This window comes from Chionomys nivalis, chromosome 2, assembly GCF_950005125.1.
Source record: "Chionomys nivalis chromosome 2, mChiNiv1.1, whole genome shotgun sequence".
In the NCBI taxonomy this organism is placed as follows: domain Eukaryota; kingdom Metazoa; phylum Chordata; class Mammalia; order Rodentia; family Cricetidae; genus Chionomys; species Chionomys nivalis.
In genome coordinates this window covers 36,213,880-36,219,599 of record NC_080087.1, presented here as the reverse complement: position 1 = coordinate 36,219,599, position 5,720 = coordinate 36,213,880, and the positions used below count along the sequence as shown (strand labels likewise).

At 44.9% G+C, this 5,720-nt stretch overlaps 1 pseudogene; it reads right to left on the bottom strand.

Moving 5' to 3' along the window:
- Positions 1-4,982: 4,982 nt before the first annotated feature.
- On the bottom strand, positions 4,983-5,419 carry LOC130870057 (60S ribosomal protein L26-like; annotated as a pseudogene).
- Between the last annotated feature and the right edge of the window lie 301 nt (positions 5,420-5,720).

The window sequence follows — 5,720 nt, the reverse complement described above, 5'->3', positions numbered from 1 at the left end:
GTTCAAAAATGTCCCAGGACAGCTGAGAATGCATCCCTACACATCTGCAGATGACATCATATTGTAATGCCCAGAGGTTGCAGCTTATGCATAATCAGTAGCTTTGGGATGGGATCAGAGGCCTAACATGAAATTCGCTGATGTTGCACATATTTCTTATATAAATAAAAGACAATGAAATTTTTTTCATTTGTTTATTTTCTTTGTGTTCATGTTACCACGCACATATGGAGGTTGGAGGACAACCTGTGGGAGCCGCTACACTTTTTCTGCAATGCAAGGCCTGAAATATGAATTCAGGTCCTCAGATTTGGCAGCGAGTAGCTTTACCAAATGAACCATCTCACCGCCCCTGGAGGTAACTTTAGCTGGCATTCTTACTGTGTCTGCAACTCATCACACAAGGTTACATGTGGAATTTTCCACAGTTCCTATTGTGTTAGCACTTAAAAAGCAACCTTTCGGATTTCAGAGCTTAATTTATTTACTTACCTACTATTTATTTTTGGTGTTAGAGATTAATCCAGGGCCTTTCCCATACCAGTCATGTGCTCTACACTAAGCTGTGACTGTAGACCTCTTTTACTTTGAGACAAGATCTCTCTAAGAAGCACAGACAAACCTGACGCTTGATATCCTCCTGCCTCAGCCACCCAAGTAGTTGGGATTATGATTGATCAGATTAGAGAGTCGAAAGCTTAATACCATGAAGTGATTATCAGTGTCCAGTTATTATTATGCCCCATAAATAGTCCCTTCCTCCTTTATGTCCTCCTCCCCTTTAATAGTAATGTCAACATGCTACTCTGGCCTTTCCCTTTAGGGCCTATGCGGATGTCACTTGAGAGTCTGTGATAACTTCCTGTATACTTTCCCATCATTGCTGATAGTGTGAAATGCTAGACATCCTCAAGAAGGCTATGTATGCTGGGTGGTGGCGGTGCACGCCTTTAATTCCAGCACTTGGAAGGCAGAGGCAGATGAATCTCTCTGAGTTCGAGGCCAGCCTGGTCTACAAGAGCTAGTTCCAGGACAGGTTCCAAAACTACAGAGAAACCCTGTCTCGAAAAACAAAAAGAAAAAAAAAAAAGAATAAGAAGGCTATGTGCACATTTCTGGGCCGGGATGCAAGAAGAAAACTGTCAATACACTTTGTTCACCTGCTGCTCAGGGACAAAGGAAGAAAATGCTCTGTCTTGAGTCATACATCAGGTTTATAATATTCACTCATGTCTAACCTTACTGCTCAGGGATGCTGACTATAAAGCTCATACTCTTTTTTGTTCAAAAACTCTGTCGCTGGCTTCTGTCGTGCCCACAGCTGCGATAATGGAAAAGTGCATGTCAGAATTTTCAACTGTCGAGCTCAAAATGGATACGGAAAGCCAGGACAGATGTGGGTGGTGGTGGTAGCTATTTAAAAACAAAAAAATGAAAGGGAAGGACCTAGGCATATAAATAGATCAACAGCCTTGTTGCCTGAGAAACTGCTCACTGATCCCCTGAATTGTGGAAAAGAGATGAACACAATAGCTGAGAATCGGAGCAAGGCCTGAAGCCAAAGCGTACAAAACACAAGGCAGACTGGGTGAACTGACGCTGAGCTGTAAGTGGAGGGTGCCCTGAAAGGAGGCTGAAAATGCGTCAAAGAAGAGCGTCCAGGATGAATAAAACCAGGTGACACATGAGTTATTCCCTCAGAATACAACAAACCTCCCCATCTGTGGGCAGCTCCCTAAAATCCATTATTAGTCTGGCTGTACAAATTAGCCCAGAAAGACAGCTTCCTCACAGTCATTATCAGCTCCCAACCTGCTCCCTTTCTGTAAGGGGTTGTCCTGCTCTGGGGAGGTATAGCTGCCTGTTGTTCCCACTTGGGTGCACAGCACGTTAGTTTAGCGAGTGATGGGAAAAAGGTCAGAGGAGTAGTTCTCTTTCTTTTTTCTTTTCTTTCCTTTTCTTTTCTTTTCTTTTCTTTTCTATAAGGCTTCATTCTTTAGCTGTTACTGGCCTGGCACTCATTGGGTAGCCCAGACTGTCCTTGAACGTACGTATGTCAATCCCCCTGCCTCAGTCTCCAAACTGCTGAGACTATAGGCATGTATCACCCCTGACTGAAGGGACAGATTTTATTATTCTGTGGAGGTACTTTTCTTTCTTATTTGGGTTTACCTTTACAATAGCCTGAAAACAAAGTTCAACTAAATTATATTTTGCATCTGTCTTGGAAAGCTTGTTATTAAGTAATGATAATTCAAGTTCTGGTCCTCTTTGATTCTGACTAGCTAGGTTTGGAAATAAATCTTGGTTTCTCCTTTTATAAACACACGATGTGAATTTAAGTAAATCTGACTTGTCTGAGATTAGATTTCCTCTTCTGAAAATATAGGCATTGCTACTGTTATCTATTTTAACTGGACAGAGATTGAAAAATTGAGAGAGTGTTGTTATTGAACATTACAGTCCAGCCAGATCGCCTCAACACCTCACTCATTAGCTCCACAGACATTGGCCTACTGAGGCTACTTACCCAACATTTTGAGGTATATTTCCTTTCACCATCTCAACAGTGCTCTGGTCATGGCCTAAACCGCCGCCATCTCTCACCTGGGTTATTGCAATGTCCTCCTAAGTCGTCCCCACAATTTTGAAGCCACCACAGTTCCATCAGCACTGTGAGCCAGCATGAGCTTCCAAACGAGGGTCAAATCATGTCAAAGGGGATGTGGCCCACGTGTGCTTCCTGTCTCCCAGAGCGATGTTCTCCCACCCTCTGTATTTTACCCACACTGCTCTTCCTTCTGGAGCACACGCACGATGAACTCATCTGGATTCTTCCCTTGTATAGAAGCCTCTGCTCCCTGGAGCATCCTTTTCCCTCAAACATGTCTAAGACTTGGTTTCTCTCCTCCTGCAGATCTTCCTTAAATCATGTCCTTAGAGGAATCTTCCCTCACCCTTCTAAGATGCTGCAACTCTCTCTCTCTCTCTCTCTCTCTCTCTCTCTCTCTCTCTCTCTCCACCCCTCTCTCTCCCAATTCCCCTCTTTTCTCCCTCTCTCCTTACCCTGTTCTCTCCTTTACTATTTTTCTTTGCTTTTATTACCATCTAACATTCCTATATATTTTCATTCTTGATTGTTTAAACTGCCTCCACTAGTACAGGCTCTGTAACAGCAGGGATTCAAGTCTGTTTTATACCTAGCCTATAATAAAGTATATGGCATAATACAGTAGTAGCTGAATCCATAACCCAGTCAATCTGTCTATCTAGCTTTAAATAAGTGAATGAATGTTGAAGTGAAAGAAGAACAATGAGGGAGGTATAGAGTGGCTCAGTCGTGCATGTATCCATAGCGACACTGTATATCTGCACTGTCAGATGCATCATCTTGGATGATGTTTCTTCTTGGTGGGAACTCATTCTGGTGGTCAACTGTGGCCAAACGAAAACCCTGAAATGTAGACTTGCCATTAGGGATAATGATTCCCCAAGTAAGAAGAAAAGAAAAGAAGGAAAGAGAAGCTCTTAGAAGTCCTCATTCAAATTGGAGGCTAAGGAGGAAAAGTAGGGTACCAAACCCCAGAACCACAACACCACACACACACACACACAAAACAAGACAGGGGATGGGAGGAAGTTGATATTGGTAGACGGGGCATAAAATGAGTAGGAGGAGGAGAGTCTTGATGTCAGTTGAGCCAATTGTTGAGGGATGAGGATGAAGGGAATATGTCCATTAAAAAGCCTCTTCATGAGAGGATGCCCAAACTGATGAATATCTTAAATGTCACTATAGAACCTTCATCCAGAAACTGATGGAAGCAGAGGCGGAGACCTGCAACAGAACACTGGTCTGAGCTCCCAAAGTCCAGTTGAAGAGTGGGAGGCGTGAGAATATGAGCAAAGAGGTCAAGACCGTCATAGGGACACCCATTGAAACAGTTTACCTGAGCTAATGGATGCTCACCAACTCCAACCAGACAGGGAAAGAACTAGACCCTCTGAATGTGGGTGACAGTCGTATGCCTGGGGCAGACTGCGAGGCCACTGACAGTGGTGCCAGGATTTATCCCTGCTGCTTGTACTGGCTTTTTGGGATCCCATTCTCTTTGGATGGATACCTTGCTCAGCCTAGATATAGTAGGAAGGGCCTTGGATCTTCCCCAAAGCAATGTGCCTTGCCCTCTCTGAGGAGTGGATGAGGGGTGGGGTGGGAAGAAGGTGGAGGGAATGGAAGGAGAGGAGGGAGTGGGAACAGGGATTAGTATGTAAAATGAAAAAAGATAGTTTGTTTCCTTTTTTAAAAAAATCCTCTTCATTTTGAAGTGAGCGGCCTTTATGTGGAATAGGGCTATAGAAGGAAACTTGCTCATGGGTGAGCAGAAAGACTCCAGTGCATTGCGGAGATGCCTTTGTGAACCTCACTAGTTGGACAATTTCTGCTTTTCTAGTTTATTTATTCAACTCTAAAGGGCCAGGTCATAGAGTATTTGTTTTTTCTGTCTTGCTTAGTATAAGACTTAAAGGTTCATCTCTGTTGTCGCATGTGTCAGAATTTCCTTTTTGGGAAAGCTGAGTCACATTCCACCATCATACGTATGTTTCGCTTTCATTTTTTTTCCTTCCATTAAACGACGGCTTCTTGGACTATGGTCTATCGCTTGGCAATGTGGAAACGCAGCTGCAAGCGATGGTGTGAACTACACAGAGGCAGGCTCAGGAGCTGATAGCATTTACACACACAGAAAGCAGAGAACAGGAAGTGAGCAAGGGTGTAAACACTCAAAGCTTGCCCCTGTGACAAGGATGTCCCTCCTAAAGGCCTCGTAAACTCCCCAAAGGGCAGCACCAACTGGTCATCAAGTGTTCAAGCGCATAGGCCTCTGAGGGACATTTCTCATTCAAACCATCACATATAAAATAGCATTTACTTTTTTTTTTTCTCAAGCAGTCTTTAATAAAAACTGTATGAGATGCCCCTACTCCTGCATCTTCTCGATTGTTTCTTCCTTGTATTGCCCTTCTCCTTTCCTACTGGTCGAGACCTGGCTTTCCTTTCCAGGATCTTCTTTCGGTCTTTGTCCAGCTTTAGCCTGGTGATCACCACCTTGCTGGGGTGGATGCCCACGTGGACAGTTGTGCCATTAGCCTTTTCTCGTTGCACCCGTTCAATATAGATGACGTATTTTTTCCTGTACACTTGGATCACTTTGCCAATCTGCTGGCCTTTGTAGTGTCCCCGGACAACTTGAACTTCGTCATCCTTTAGAATGGGCATCGAGCGAACATTGTACTTCTGTCTCAGCTCTTTGAAAAAGGGGGAAGACATGATCTTCCTCCGAATGTGAGAAGGTGCATTGAAATGCCATTTGCGGTTCTTGCTCCGGTCAGAAGTCACAAACGGATTGAACTTCATTATAGCTGCAAACTAGGGCGGCCCTTGCATTGCTGAACCCCTCGGTCTGGTGTGGGGAGCGTGGTGGTAACGAGCGGATGATTCCGGACTATTTCATCAACGGCATCGCCACTGCTGCCCCTGCTCCCCCCACCCCTCATCCACACCCCCCACCCCCCAACCCCTTACTCCCCCACCCCCCCACCCCCGTCCCTCTGCAGCACCGCGAGCCCGGGCTAGGAAAAACACAGACTGAGCCCGTCCCACCATGACCCTGGCTAATGTTGGGCCAGCAGGACAGTCTCAGGGCCCCAGGACAGAA